Below are 13,640 nucleotides of genomic sequence, written 5' to 3'. Positions count from 1 at the left end.
AAAGTGCACTGGTGTTTGCTGCCTGCTGGATAGCAGAACAGTATCAAACTCGAGCGGTGCGGAAAGAGAATCTGGAAGAATGGTACCTTGGTGAGGCAGAGGTTAATCTTGTACACGGGTAGGAGTGGGAATTGGTGTGAACCCGCCGGGGTAACAACGCCAAAGCGCCATTGCATGTTGCCGACAGTACAGACCCCATTCCTTTTTATGTGCTTTGATGTTTGATCTTTTGGGTGCCCCAGCTCCTGTCTCCTTGCCCAGTGGCACTTGGGAGTCTCTCTTGCCAGTATGATAAGTTGTTGTGGTGCTGATCCCCAACCAGTGGCTCGGGGGTCACATGTTACTCACCCCCCCTTCGATATTGCTCCCTGTGGCCTCACTGTAGGTGCCCATTTTTTTTTTCATTTCTGGCTTGGAGACAAGTATTGGAAGCCCAGAGACCGTTTTACTCCAAGCAGAGCCTCCTGCAGGCCAGCGGTCACATGGTGCTACCAAATAGCCAATCACAGCCCTTATTTGGCATCCCCAAAGAACTTTTTTCATGCTTGTGTGGCTCCCCAACACTTCTTACATCTGAGTGTGGCTCAAAAGTAAAAAAAGGTTGAAGATCCCTGGGCTAGAGGGAGAATAGTCACACAGGGAGCGCAGGTTCAACCCCAGCCTCTGTCTCAGGGAGTTGCTTGGCTTGAAAAACACAGGAATGTCTTTTTTTGTAGGAAATTTTCAGTTTCTCTGATGTTCTGGGGCCGTTTTAATAAAGGAAAGTCACGTGGGGGTGGGGGGTGCAGGAGAAGGGAGGGGGAGAGAGGAGAAAGCAGCACAGCCTTGAGCCCATGGATTTGTCTGAGAGCAGGAAGTCTGACACAGGAGAACATGTGACACAAAAGAAGAAAAGAAATCCCGTGTTTCCTTTGATTGAGGACTCAGTGCAGCATTTCTGTGAGTGTTATGGCTGTATTTACTCTTTACTATCTTTACTGTCCTGCTGTCTATAAGGGACTGTACCAATAAGGCCCTGGGAGAGGTACTGAAATAGCTAAATGGTGTAAGACTCCCTGCAAAGCTGTATGATAATGCCTGGCTGTCTCAGCAGGGCAAGTTATACGTAAGGGGCAACATGAAGTACCTGAGCCATGTAAATAGGGAGTGTCCCTGGGGGTGTGGGGTGGAGGAGAGTCAAGAGCACCTTTTAGTGGGTTGTGGTGTGTCCAATAGTTTGTGTGAGGGGGTGCTTGGGTATTTATAGCATATGCCCCAGTGATTATGCGGAGAGAGCCTATGGGATTATTCACAGGAAAAATCGGTTTAATCGGGAGACTGTTTTTGTTATTTTTTCTGTGATTCGTTATCACCTCTGGGCTATGGCACGTGAAACAGTGGACAATGCAGACAGCCAATGGGGAACTGGGAAAGAGTTCCCGAACCCACGGCCAATTAGTTTAGGTAATTCATGAAGCAGGCTAATGCCCTTTTTCCTATTGAGTTCAGCAGTGCCTGTCAGAAGAATTTAAAGACACAGTACACACAGTGAATTCTTAAGCCACGCCCCACGTTGGGCGCCAAATGTAACCCCTATTTGGCTGTATAAGTCAAATATGTCCAGCTAGTTAATAGAGCATGGGGTACATGCAACTCTGATGCAACAGGATGGGCCTTCGCCCCTGGTCTGGCATAGCAGTCAGTAAGGGAGCAGAGGAGAGTGGTGCCATGTTGGGGGAGAGGGGAGGAAAGAGCGGCAGTGGTGGTGACATGAAGGAAAGTGACACCAAGCTGTGGGACAGACCAGAGACTCGTGACTAGTGATGGGCGAAATGTTTCGCCAGGCATGTAATTTGTGTCAAAAGAATAGTCATGCATCCAAAAATTGTTGCAAGAATAGTCACGGGCGACAATTTTTTATTTTGGTGTACAACATTTTCGCTCATCACTACTCGTGACAAAGCACTGGGGGAAGGCAGCTGTATGTTGGAGGAGGGGGTTCCACACACTACAGGCAATAGCGCAATGGAGGCTGCAGGGGAGCAGATGCTGCTAATTAACATGGAATGCGGTGAGACTGCTGGAAGGGTGGGGGGGCAGCCATGTGGAAAGACACTGCAGGTGGAGGGAACAGTCTCCCCAAACAAACTGACACTGAAGTTCCCCCTGAGCAGCTACACCCTGTTGTAAGGCCAAAAACCAAGGCTGATACTGCTGGAAAGCAAATGGAGATGGACTGTGGCCGGCTGGCAAAGGCAGAGGGAGGCCTGCAGGATTTGGCACAGGACAAGGGAGGGGGCAACACTGCTCTCGGGGCAGGGACTGTGGGACTCTGGCCAGTGACTGTGTTGTGGGAAAGGGGGGAGCGGAGGATGTTAACCCCTTGTTGATTGCCAAGGCAATAAATGCTATGGAACTCTTAAGAGCAAGGAAAAAATCTTTGGAAAGAGACATTGAGAGGGACCTTGCTAACGTGAAGTTTGCCAAGGGAGAAGCCAGGGCTGTGGGCATAAGGAGACTGGCGGGCAGGAATAAAGAGCTGGCCAGTAAAATGCCCATGATTCAGCCCTGGGAGGAGGTGGAGGAGGAGATGGCCAGTATAATGCCCATGATTCAGCCCTGGGAGGAGGTGGAGCAGGAGATGGCCAGTATAATGCCCATCATTCAGCCCTGGGAGGAGGTGGAGGAGGAGATGGCCAGTATAATGCCCATCATTCAGCCTTGGGAGGAGGAGGTGGAGCAGGAGATGGCCAGTATAATGCCCATCATTCAGCCCTGGGAGGAGGTGGAGCAGGAGATGGCCAGTATAATGCCCGTCATTCAGCCCTGGGAGGAGGTGGAGCAGGAGATGGCCAGTATAATGCCCGTCATTCAGCCCTGGGAGGAGGTGGAGCAAGAGATGGCCAGTATAATGCCCGTCATTCAGCCCTGGGAAGAGGTGGAGGAGGAGATGGCCAGTATAATGCCCGTCATTCAGCCCTGGGAGGAGGTGGAGCAGGAGATGGCCAGTATAATGCCCGTCATTCAGCCCTGGGAGGAGGTGGAGCAGGAGATGGCCAGTATAATGCCCGTCATTCAGCCCTGGGAGGAGGTGGAGGAGGAGATGGCCAGTATAATGCCCATCATTCAGCCCTGGGAGGAGGTGGAGGAGGAGATGGCCAGTATAATGCCCATCATTCAGCCCTGGGAGGAGGTGGAGCAGGAGATGGCCAGTATAATGCCCATCATTCAGCCCTGGGAGGAGGTGGAGCAGGAGATGGCCAGTATAATGCCCATCATTCAGCCCTGGGAGGAGGAGGTGGAGGAGATGGCCAGTATAATGCCCATCATTCAGCCCTGGGAGGAGACCGCTTGAAGCCATTATCAGACTCGCTCGCATTTCTACATGCTGATTGGTGTGAGGGCGCATGCGTCTGTTCAGAGGGATGTCAATGCTGATGCACCGAATGCGACGGCACGGGCACGCGTCCAAATTAATGCCGCGCATTGCAAATAAAAAGACTCTGCGGCCTAGTCACTTTGCGAAATGATCTCTGTTGCCTGGAACTGACACTGAGCCTTGTTTTCTTGCCTGATTTCTTTGTCTGTTTCCTGGCTGGACCGACCGCCTTGCCTGACTGATTGTGCTGTAACGCCCGAGTTACCTACAGCATTCCTGCCCCTCCTACACTGTGTCAGTCCTATTCTACTCTGTGGGAGGTGTAGGTGAGGCTAATTATCCCCTGATTTCCTCCGCGGGCAACACATCCCTCCCTAAGGTACGGTGATATTACTGATAGCCATGCAGGGGGGGCCGGGCACTGAGGTACCAAGCACAAGTCTGGGGGGAGGGGGGGCCGGGCACTGAGGTACCAAGCACAAGTCTGGGGGGGAGGGGGGCCGGGCACTGAGGTACCAAGCAGAAGTCTGGGGGCAGGTGGGGGGCCGGGCACTGAGGTACCAAGCACAAGTCTGGGGGGAGGGGGGGGGGCCGGGCACTGAGGTACCAAGCACAAGTCTGGGGGGAGGGGGGGCCGGGCACTGAGGTACCAAGCACAAGTCTGGGGGGGAGGGGGGGCCGGGCACTGAGGTACCAAGCACAAGTCTGGGGGGAGGGGGGGGCCGGGCACTGAGGTACCAAGCACAAGTCTGGGGGGAGGGGGGGCCGGGCACTGGGGTACCAAGCACAAGTCTGGGGGGGAGGGGGGGCCGGGCACTGAGGTACCAAGCACAAGTCTGGGGGGAGGGGGGGGCCGGGCACTGAGGTACCAAGCACAAGTCTGGGGGAGGGGGGGCCGGGCACTGGGGTACCAAGCACAAGTCTGGGGGGAGGGGGGGGCCGGGCACTGAGGTACCAAGCACAAGTCTGGGGGGAGGGGGGGCCGGGCACTGGGGTACCAAGCACAAGTCTGGGGGGAGGGGGGGGCCGGGCACTGAGGTACCAAGCACAAGTCTGGGGGGAGGGGGGGCCGGGCACTGGGGTACCAAGCACAAGTCTGGGGGGGAGGGGGGGCCGGGCACTGAGGTACCAAGCACAAGTCTGGGGGGAGGGGGGGGGCCGGGCACTGAGGTACCAAGCACAAGTCTGGGGGGAGGGGGGGCCGGGCACTGAGGTACCAAGCACAAGTCTGGGGGGAGGGGGGGCCGGGCACTGAGATACCAAGCACAAGTCTGGGGGGGAGGGGGGGGCCGGACACTGAGGTACCAAGCACAAGTCTGGGGGGAGGGGGGGGCCGGGCACTGAGGTACCAAGCACAAGTCTTGGGGGAGGGGGGGCCGGGCACTGAGGTACCAAGCACAAGTCCTGGGGGGAGGGGGGGGCCGGGCACTGAGGTACCAAGCACAAGTCGGGGGGAGGGGGAGGGGGGGGGCCGGGCACTGAGGTACCAAGCACAAGTCTGGGGGGAGGGGGGGGCCGGGCACTGAGGTACCAAGCACAAGTCGGGGGGAGGGGGAGGGGGGGCCGGGCACTGAGGTACCAAGCACAAGTCTGGGGGCAGGTGGGGGGCCAGACACTGAGGTACCAAGCACAAGTCACAGGGCACAGGGCAGCAGAGGCTTCTGGGAAAGGAGGAGATTTTTTGTGAGGCAGGAAGAACCTGCTTTTTGTATTTAAAAGAAGAAGAAAAGGAGATAAAGGTTCTTTGGGTTTTACCGCCACTGATATATCTGCTTTCACCACTGTGTCAGACTGTGAGTTTGAGCTTTACGCTGCCCCAGGGTCTGGATACATTCTGGAGCGTGTCACAGGGGAAGAAAATGTCCGCAGAGTGGGGGGGCTTTAGGGCAATACTGGGCTCTAGACCAGGGACCAAACAGTCATTTTTAAAAATGAGTCTATCCCCCCCCCGGAGAATGTTTTGGTTTGGCTGAAGCGGCAGTGTAAAGTCTTAACCCCCCTGACAAGAATCTACAATGAGGAGGGTTTGTGGGTGGGGGGCTGGAAGGGGCAAATACGGCTGAATGCTTGCAATAATGTCACCCAACATCTCCCCAATTCCTTCTTTATTGGGAGGGAAAGGGGAGTTGGTTTCTATCCAGGGCAGCCCCGCCGGTGCTTTAAACGTGGCCCCAAGGGGCACCTGGCAGGGGGTTGTACCCTGAGGGTGTGTGTCTTGTGTGGGGCCCAGGGGCATACGGGCAAGGAGTGTGTAACGGTGCCATGTACTCTGTGTGTTGAGTTGGGCCGTACCCACCGGGAGTGCAGAGAGGCCGGGCATAACATTGTAACGAGCTGCCCAAGGGCAGAGTTGTTTCAGGAAGATAGGCCCGGGGCTGAGGGGGGTATTCTAGCCACCCAGAACGGAGAGAGTCAGGGGGCTGGGGTTGTGTCTCCTCAAAATAGGGAAAGTGGGGGGGGCTGAGGTTGTATTTCCTCAAAATAGAGAAAGAGGGGGGCTGAGCTTGTATTTCCTCAAAGCATTGAAAGTGGGGGGCTGAGGTTGTATTTCCTCAAAGCATTGAAAGTGGGGGGCTGAGGTTGTATTTCCTCAAAGCAGGGAAAGTGGGGGGGCTGAGGTTGTATTTCCTCAAAGCAGGGAAAGTGGGGGGGCTGAGGTTGTATTTCCTCAAAGCAGGGAAAGTGGGGGGGCTGAGGTTGTATTTCCTCAAAGCAGGGAAAGTGGGGGGGCTGAGGTTGTATTTCCTCAAAGCATTGAAAGTGGGGGGCTGAGGTTGTATTTCCTCAAAGCAGGGAAAGTGGGGGGGCTGAGGTTGTATTTCCTCAAAGCAGGGAAAGTGGGGGGGCTGAGGTTGTATTTCCTCAAAGCAGGGAAAGTGGGGGGGCTGAGGTTGTATTTCCTCACAATAGAGAAAGAGTGGGGCTGAGGTTGTGTCTTCTCAAAACAGGGAAAGTGGGGGGCTGAGGTTGTTTCTCCTCAAAATATCAAAAGAGGGGGGCTGAGGTTGTTTCTCCTCAAAATATCAAAAGAGGAGGGCTGAGGTTGTGTCTTCTCAAAACAGGGAAAGTGGGGGGCTGAGGTTGTTTCTCCTCAAAATATCAAAAGAGGGGGGCTGAGGTTGTGTCTCTTAAAACAGGGAAGGGTGGAAGTTGTGTCTTCTCAAAACAGGGAAAGTGGGGGGGAGGTTGTATTTCCTCAAAAAAAGGAAAGTGGGGGGCTGAGGTTGTTTTTCCTCAAAATTGGGAAAGAGGGGGGCTGAGATTGTGTCTGCTCAAAATAGGGAAAGTGGAGGGGGGAAGTTGTGTCATCTCAAAATAGGGAAAGAGGGGGGCTGAGGTTTTGTCTCCTCAAAATAGGGAAAGTGGAGGGGGGAAGTTGTGTCATCTCAAAATAGGGAAAGAGGGGGGCTGAGGTTTTGTCTCCTCAAAATAGGGAAAGTGGAGGGGGGAAGTTGTGTCATCTCAAAATAGGGAAAGTGGGGGGGCTGAGGTTGTATTTCCTTAAAATGCAGAAGGGAGTGGGGATGGGAAGGGGAGAAGGGCCCCAAGGGATGGAGAGTGAGAATGGAAATTTGCTGGTAGGAGGTCTGGGAGGAAAGTGGGAAATGTGATGGTTGGTGGGGGTGTTGTCACATCAAATAGGTTTGAATTGCCTAATGGGAAATCTTGGGGTGAGCTGGCAGAGGAGGAAGAGGAGGAACTTAGGAGGACGGAGATGGAAGAAAAGGTGAAGGATGGGGAGTTGGTAGGGAAAAGGGAGGGGATAGGGAAAAAGAGACCCAAAGAGAAAACAATTTTGCCCCCAAATACATCAGAAGGGGCTATTTTGGGTTCTGAGGAGCAGGATTCCTCCCTTGCACAGGTAAAGATTGCTGAGGAGCAAGGGGAGAAGAGGAAGGCAGGAGAGGGAGTGAGGAGGAAGGGGAATTGCTGGGGGAGGAGGTTTTTATGGAGGAAGGTGGGGCTCCAGGTGCTGCAGGGAAGCCTCAGATTAAAAGGTACGGAGAGGCTCTTGAGGAAAGGCTCCCTAAATCCCCAAGATGTCAGACAAAGTAATAAACTTCTGTACTATAAATGTGTGTAAAGAATAAGGAAACCAGGGCAGAAGTCTATGATTCCTAGAGAAATCCAATATAGAGATCTTTTTCTTACAGGAAACGCGACTCCCTAACAAAGCTGACATTTTTCAAGCTAAAGGGGATTGGCAAGTCGGACCCTCTTTTTGGTCTATCACAGAAGAGTCTGCTGGGGGAGTGGGTATCCTTTTTAAGGGGTTTTTAACCAGACTCTAAGGCCTGGGGGATAGGGAGGTACAATAAATACGAGGGGGGCCTATTTATCAGAAATCCTTAGGCAGGCAGGTCTCACTGATGTGGCCACGTGGAATGGAAGGCGCAGCGCACACACCTACCTTTGCTCAAATTGCAGCAGTCGAATTGAAATCTGAGGTTCCCAAGGGGGGGGGCTTATGGCGAATGGGGATTGAGTCACTAAAGGAATAAGAAATGGTTCCTTTAAGAACTTTTTTGCAGCCCAGTGGTCAAAGCGAGACTTTTTTGACTCAATTCAGCAATGGTGGGAGGAAGTGAAGGGGGAAATCCAGACTTTCTTCACAAAGCTCTCTGTTAGATGGGAGGGTATAAGATCTAGAACATACCAGTCTCTCAGGAAGAAGTTGGAAACCTTAATTTCGGCCGGGGTGGTGGGGGAGGAAATTGCCCGGCTGAAATGTCTGATGAAGCGGCATCAGATTTTGGGGCACAAAACTCCCCGGACCCTTTCCAGAACTGTAGAGAGACCTTTAAGAAAAGCAGGTGACTGGCCTTATTGATTCTGAGGGAAGTTTGCAGAAATCCAGGGAGGGATCCTCGGGGTTGTAGGGTCCTACTATGCCGGCTTGTTCAGACGTAAGGCTTTGGAGAGGGAAAGGACTGAGAGCTTCTTAAGGGCGACCCCAGGACCTGATACAGCTAATTTGGATTTCTCCCCTTTGACAGCAGATATTGGGGAAGAGGAGGTGGAGGGTGCGATTGATAAACAACAAGAAAGCTCCTGGGCCTGATGGGCTTACAGCAGAATTCTATAAGACTTTTAACCCTTTCACTGCCAGCCGTTTTGGACAAAGCGGAACTTCTATTGCCAGACAGTTTTTGAACATTTTGCACTGTTTCACTTTAGGGGCTTTTCCTCGGGGGGACTTTTAGTTTATCCAGGAAAACAATATATCGTTTTTTTCAGGATAAACTAAGCTTTCAAAATTTGGTAGAATTTTGGTGTAATTCCAATTCTGTAACAAGATATAGGCTTCCAAAGGTCTACAAAATAAAAAAAATCATATTTTCCATAATATAAACACACATACCAGAAACAAAAATTATTTTATGCACAAAAATACAACTGATTTGGAAAGTCCCATGTCTCCTGAACGTGCCAATACCAAATATATATAGTTTTATGGAGATTTCTCACTTGTATAGGTCACAAACTCCCAGCAGGACATTACCAAATTCCCAAAGCACTGCTCCAGAAAGCTGCATACTTTAGATTTCAAGCCCAAAAATTCCACTAACAGAAGGTTTATCCCAGAAAATTGTAAATTTTTGGAAAGAACAGATTCTGGGGAATCCAGAATAGGCACAACTGTCTGTCTGCTCCAAACTAAGTCGCAATGTTTTCCTAAAGTTATAGGTTTTTATCAAAATTTGTGAAGTTTTTAAAAAATCACTTCAAAGCTTCCAGTCTATAGAATCTTATCTCCTACAGGTCATAAAGTAACCAGATAAACCCCCTAAATATGAACGCCAGGGGTCCCCTGAACAGTTTGATGCCCAATATGTATAGGTTAAGCTAAGTAGGTGGCATGTAGGGGCCCCAGTGGGATCATATTCCCAAATGATCTGTCATTTCAGAAAATCAACACATTTACATCCTTTATGTGGGATAATGCTACAAAAAAGTACATTCACCCCAGAAAGCCATATATTTTTGGAAAGTACACATTCCCCCGAATCTATAATGGGTAAACATTTCCTTTTACTCCAAAGTACCAAGCTGTAAAGCTTTCCTAAGTTTGCTGATTTTTATGATATTTCAGAAAATCGCCTAAAAATGTTGCAGTTTGCCGCATTTATCTCTCACAATTTCTTGCGTACAAAGGCAAGTCACCCCAAATAGGAACACCTAAGGCCTACTGAACAGTTTGATGCCCAATATGCATAGATATACCAAAGTCTGCGGTATGTACTGACCCCAAAATGAAAATAGCGCATATGGATTTCTCGCCTGCCAACTCAGCTTTTGCACATACAGTAGAGTCCCCTGTCAGTGTATTATTTGCCTTAAGACCCCCTAACTATACAGAGACCCCCAGAAAACCATATATTTTTGGAAAGTGCATATTCTGATTAATTCAAAATAGGTAAAGTTATTTTTGTACACCAATGTTACACCTGGCAAAGCTACGCTAAAAACAGATCAGGAACACTAATACAGGGATAAAAATGCAATAAAACCACAAAAATTGTGCAAATCAGCGAAACAACAAAATAAGTCACACAACAGCGTAATTAGTGGTCAGAATACCTGATCCAATAGTCACGCTGTCAAAACAAACAGTTTTTAGGGAAAATAAACTAAAAACGAGTGGTAAAATGGGGAAAAAAATGAATACAAAAAAAAGTTTGTGTATACACATGTGTACATATGTAAAAGTAGCATGACAGTATGTAAGTGTGTATATGAGTGTATATAAGTGTATATGAGTGTGCAAAATGAAAAAAAAAACAAAAAAAAGTGCTAAATTGTGTGCTGTATGTAGGAATAAATGTATGAAAGTGAGTGTAAGTGTGTAAATGCAAAAATAAACACACTTACCTGTCCAGAAGCAGGAATCGCATGGCTGGTTGTCCTGCTGCAGTCCTGGTGAGTGGGACAGCTCTTGGGGGGGGAAATAGAAAGCGGGAAGCAAGCAGCAGATGCGATGTGATCGCATCTGCTGTTTGTGGGCGGCCCTGCGACGATCGCATTGCAGGGCAGACATGACAGCCCCCCTGGCTCGTTGCAAGGGAAGAGATGTAGTGAGGAATGAAGGAGTTGGCCAGGAACGTACGGAGACACAAGGGAAGAGATGTAGTGAGGAGCAGAGGAGTCTGCCAGGAACGTACGGAGACACAAGGGAAGAGATGGAGTGAGGAATGAAGGAGTCGGCCAGGAATGTACGGAGACACAAGGGAAGAGATGGAGTGAGGAATGAAGGAGTCGGCCAGGAATGTACGGAGACACAAGGGAAGAGATGGAGTGAGGAGCAGAGGAGTCGGCCAGGAGACACAAGGGAAGAGATGGAGTGAGGAGCAGAGGAGTCGGCCAGGAACGTATGGAGACACAAGGGAAGAGATGTAGTGAGGAGCAGAGGAGTCGGCCAGGAACGTACGAAGACACAAGGGAAGAGATGCAGTGAGGAGCAGAGGAGTCGGCCAGGAACGTACGAAGACACAAGGGAAGAGATGGAGTGAGGAGCAGAGGAGTCGGCCAGGAACGTACGGAGACACAAGGGAAGAGATGTAGTGAGGAATGAAGGAGTCGGCCAGGAACGTACGGAGACACAAGGGAAGAGATGGAGTGAGGAGCAGAGGAGTCGGCTAGGAACGTACGGAGACACAAGGGAAGAGATGTAGTGAGGAATGAAGGAGTCGGCCAGGAATGTACGGAGACACAAGGGAAGCGATGGAGTGAGGAGCAGAGGAGTCGGCCAGGAACGTACGAAGACACAAGGGAAGAGATGGAGTGAGGAGCAGAGGAGTCGGCCAGGAACGTACGAAGACACAAGGGAAGAGATGGAGTGAGGAGCAGAGGAGTCGGCCAGGAACGTACGGAGACACAAGGGAAGGGATGGAGTGAGGAGCAGAGGAGTCGGCAAGGAACGTACGAAGACACAAGGGAAGAGATGGAGTGAGGAGCAGAGGAGTCGGCCAGGAACGTACGGAGACACAAGGGAAGAGATGTAGTGAGGAGCAGAGGAGTCGGCCAGGAACGTATGAAGACACAAGGGAAGAGATGGAGTGAGGAGCAGAGGAGTCGGCCAGGAACGTACGAAGACACAAGGGAAGAGATGGAGTGAGGAGCAGAGGAGTCGGCCAGGAACGTACGGAGACACAAGGGAAGGGATGGAGTGAGGAGCAGAGGAGTCGGCCAGGAACGTACGAAGACACAAGGGAAGAGATGGAGTGAGGAGCAGAGGAGTCGGCCAGGAACGTACGGAGACACAAGGGAAGAGATGTAGTGAGGAGCAGAGGAATGGGTGGAAGGTTAAGAGAAGGAGTTTGTAGGATATTCTGTGTTTAATTGGAAGCAACGATAAGGACTTTAGCAGGGGAAGGGCCTGAACTCTCCTGGGTGAGAGGAGGAGAATTCTGGCAGCAGTATTTAATATAGACTGTAGGGGGGAAAGATGGGAGTTAGGGAGGCCGGTTAGTAGCAGGTTACAGTAGCCCAGTCGGGATAGGATGAGCGCGTGCATGAGCAGCCTAACTGTTGCAGTAGAGAGAAAGGGATGGATTTTGGCAATATTGCGTAAGAAAGTGACAGGATTTGACAGTGGTGTTAATATGGTCAGAAAGGGAGATCCCCCCCAAACAACGCGCCGAATCGACAGGGTTGATGAGGGTGCCATCAATAGAGATAGAAAAGGGGGGGGTAGGACCAGGCTTAGGCGGAAAGATCATTATCTCAGTTTTTGTTAGGTTCAGTTTGAGGTGGCGTTGGTTCATCCAATTGCAGATAGCTAGGAGGCAGTTAGAGATAGCTAGGAGGCAGAGATAGCTAGGAGGCAGTTAGAGATAGCTAGGAGGCAGAGATAGCTAGGAGGCAGTTAGAGATAGCTAGGAGGCAGAGATAGCTAGGAGGCAGTTAGGGGTCTGGCACACGGGGAGATTAGTCGCCAGCGACAAATCTCCCTGTTGGTGGGCGACTAATCTCCCCGAATTGCCATCCCACCTGCGACAATGTAAGTTGCCGGTGGGATGGCCCACGCTGTGTAGGCGATTTTGGCAAATTGCTGTAGTTGCCTCGCGAGGCATTTTCAGCGATTTGCCGAGATCGCGCCACCGCGTGTGCCATCCCACCGGCAACTTACATTGTCGCCAGTGGGATGGCAACTCGGGGAGATTAGTCGCCTGTGAACAGGGAGATTTGTCGCGGGTGACTAATCTCCCCGTGGGCCAGAGCCCTTAGAGATAGCTAGGAGGCAGTTAGAGATGGCCAGGAGGCAGTTAGAGATTTGAGTCTCATTTTTTACTGTTAATGAAGGGGTCGACAGATAAATTTGGATATCATCAGCATACAGATGGGATTTAAAGCCGAATGAACGGATAAGATCTCCCAAGGACGGCGTGTAAAGTGAGAATAACAACGGCCCAAGTGCAGAGCCTTGGGGTACTCCCACATTAAGTACAGAGCCTTGGGGTACCCCCACATTAAGTACAGAGCCTTGGGGTACCCCCACATTAAGAACAGAGCCTTGGGGTACCCCCACATTAAGTACAGAGCCTTGGGGTACCCCCACATTAAGAACAGAGCCTTGGGGTACCCCCACATTAAGAACAGAGCCTTGGGGTACCCCCACATTAAGTACAGAGCCTTGGGGCACCCCCACATTAAGTACAGACCCTTGGGGCACCCCCACATTAAGTACAGAGCCTTGGGGCACCCCCACATTAAGTACAGAGCCTTGGGGCACCCCCACATTAAGTACAGAGCCTTGGGGCACCCCCACATTAAGTACAGAGCCTTGGGGTACCCCCACATTAAGTACAGAGCCTTGGGGCACCCCCACATTAAGTACAGAGCCTTGGGGTACCCCCACATTAAGTACAGAGCCTTGGGGCACCCCCACATTAAGTACAGAGCCTTGGGGTACCCCCACATTAAGTACAGAGCCTTGGGGCACCCCCACATTAAGTACAGACCCTTGGGGCACCCCCACATTAAGTACAGAGCCTTGGGGTACCCCCACATTAAGTACAGAGCCTTGGGGCACCCCCACATTAAGTACAGACCCTTGGGGCACCCCCACATTAAGTACAGAGCCTTGGGGCACCCCCACATTAAGTACAGACCCTTGGGGCACCCCACATTAAGTACAGAGCCTTGGGGCACCCCCACATTAAGTACAGAGCCTTGGGGCACCCCCACATTAAGTACAGAGCCTTGGGGCACCCCCACATTAAGTACAGAGCCTTGGGGCACCCCCACATTAAGTACAGACCCTTGGGGCACCCCCACATTA

This window comes from Xenopus tropicalis, chromosome 6 (genome assembly GCF_000004195.4).
Source record: "Xenopus tropicalis strain Nigerian chromosome 6, UCB_Xtro_10.0, whole genome shotgun sequence".
In the NCBI taxonomy this organism is placed as follows: domain Eukaryota; kingdom Metazoa; phylum Chordata; class Amphibia; order Anura; family Pipidae; genus Xenopus; species Xenopus tropicalis.
The sequence above is the reverse complement of the archived record's forward strand: the minus strand, read 5'-3'. Positions refer to the sequence as shown.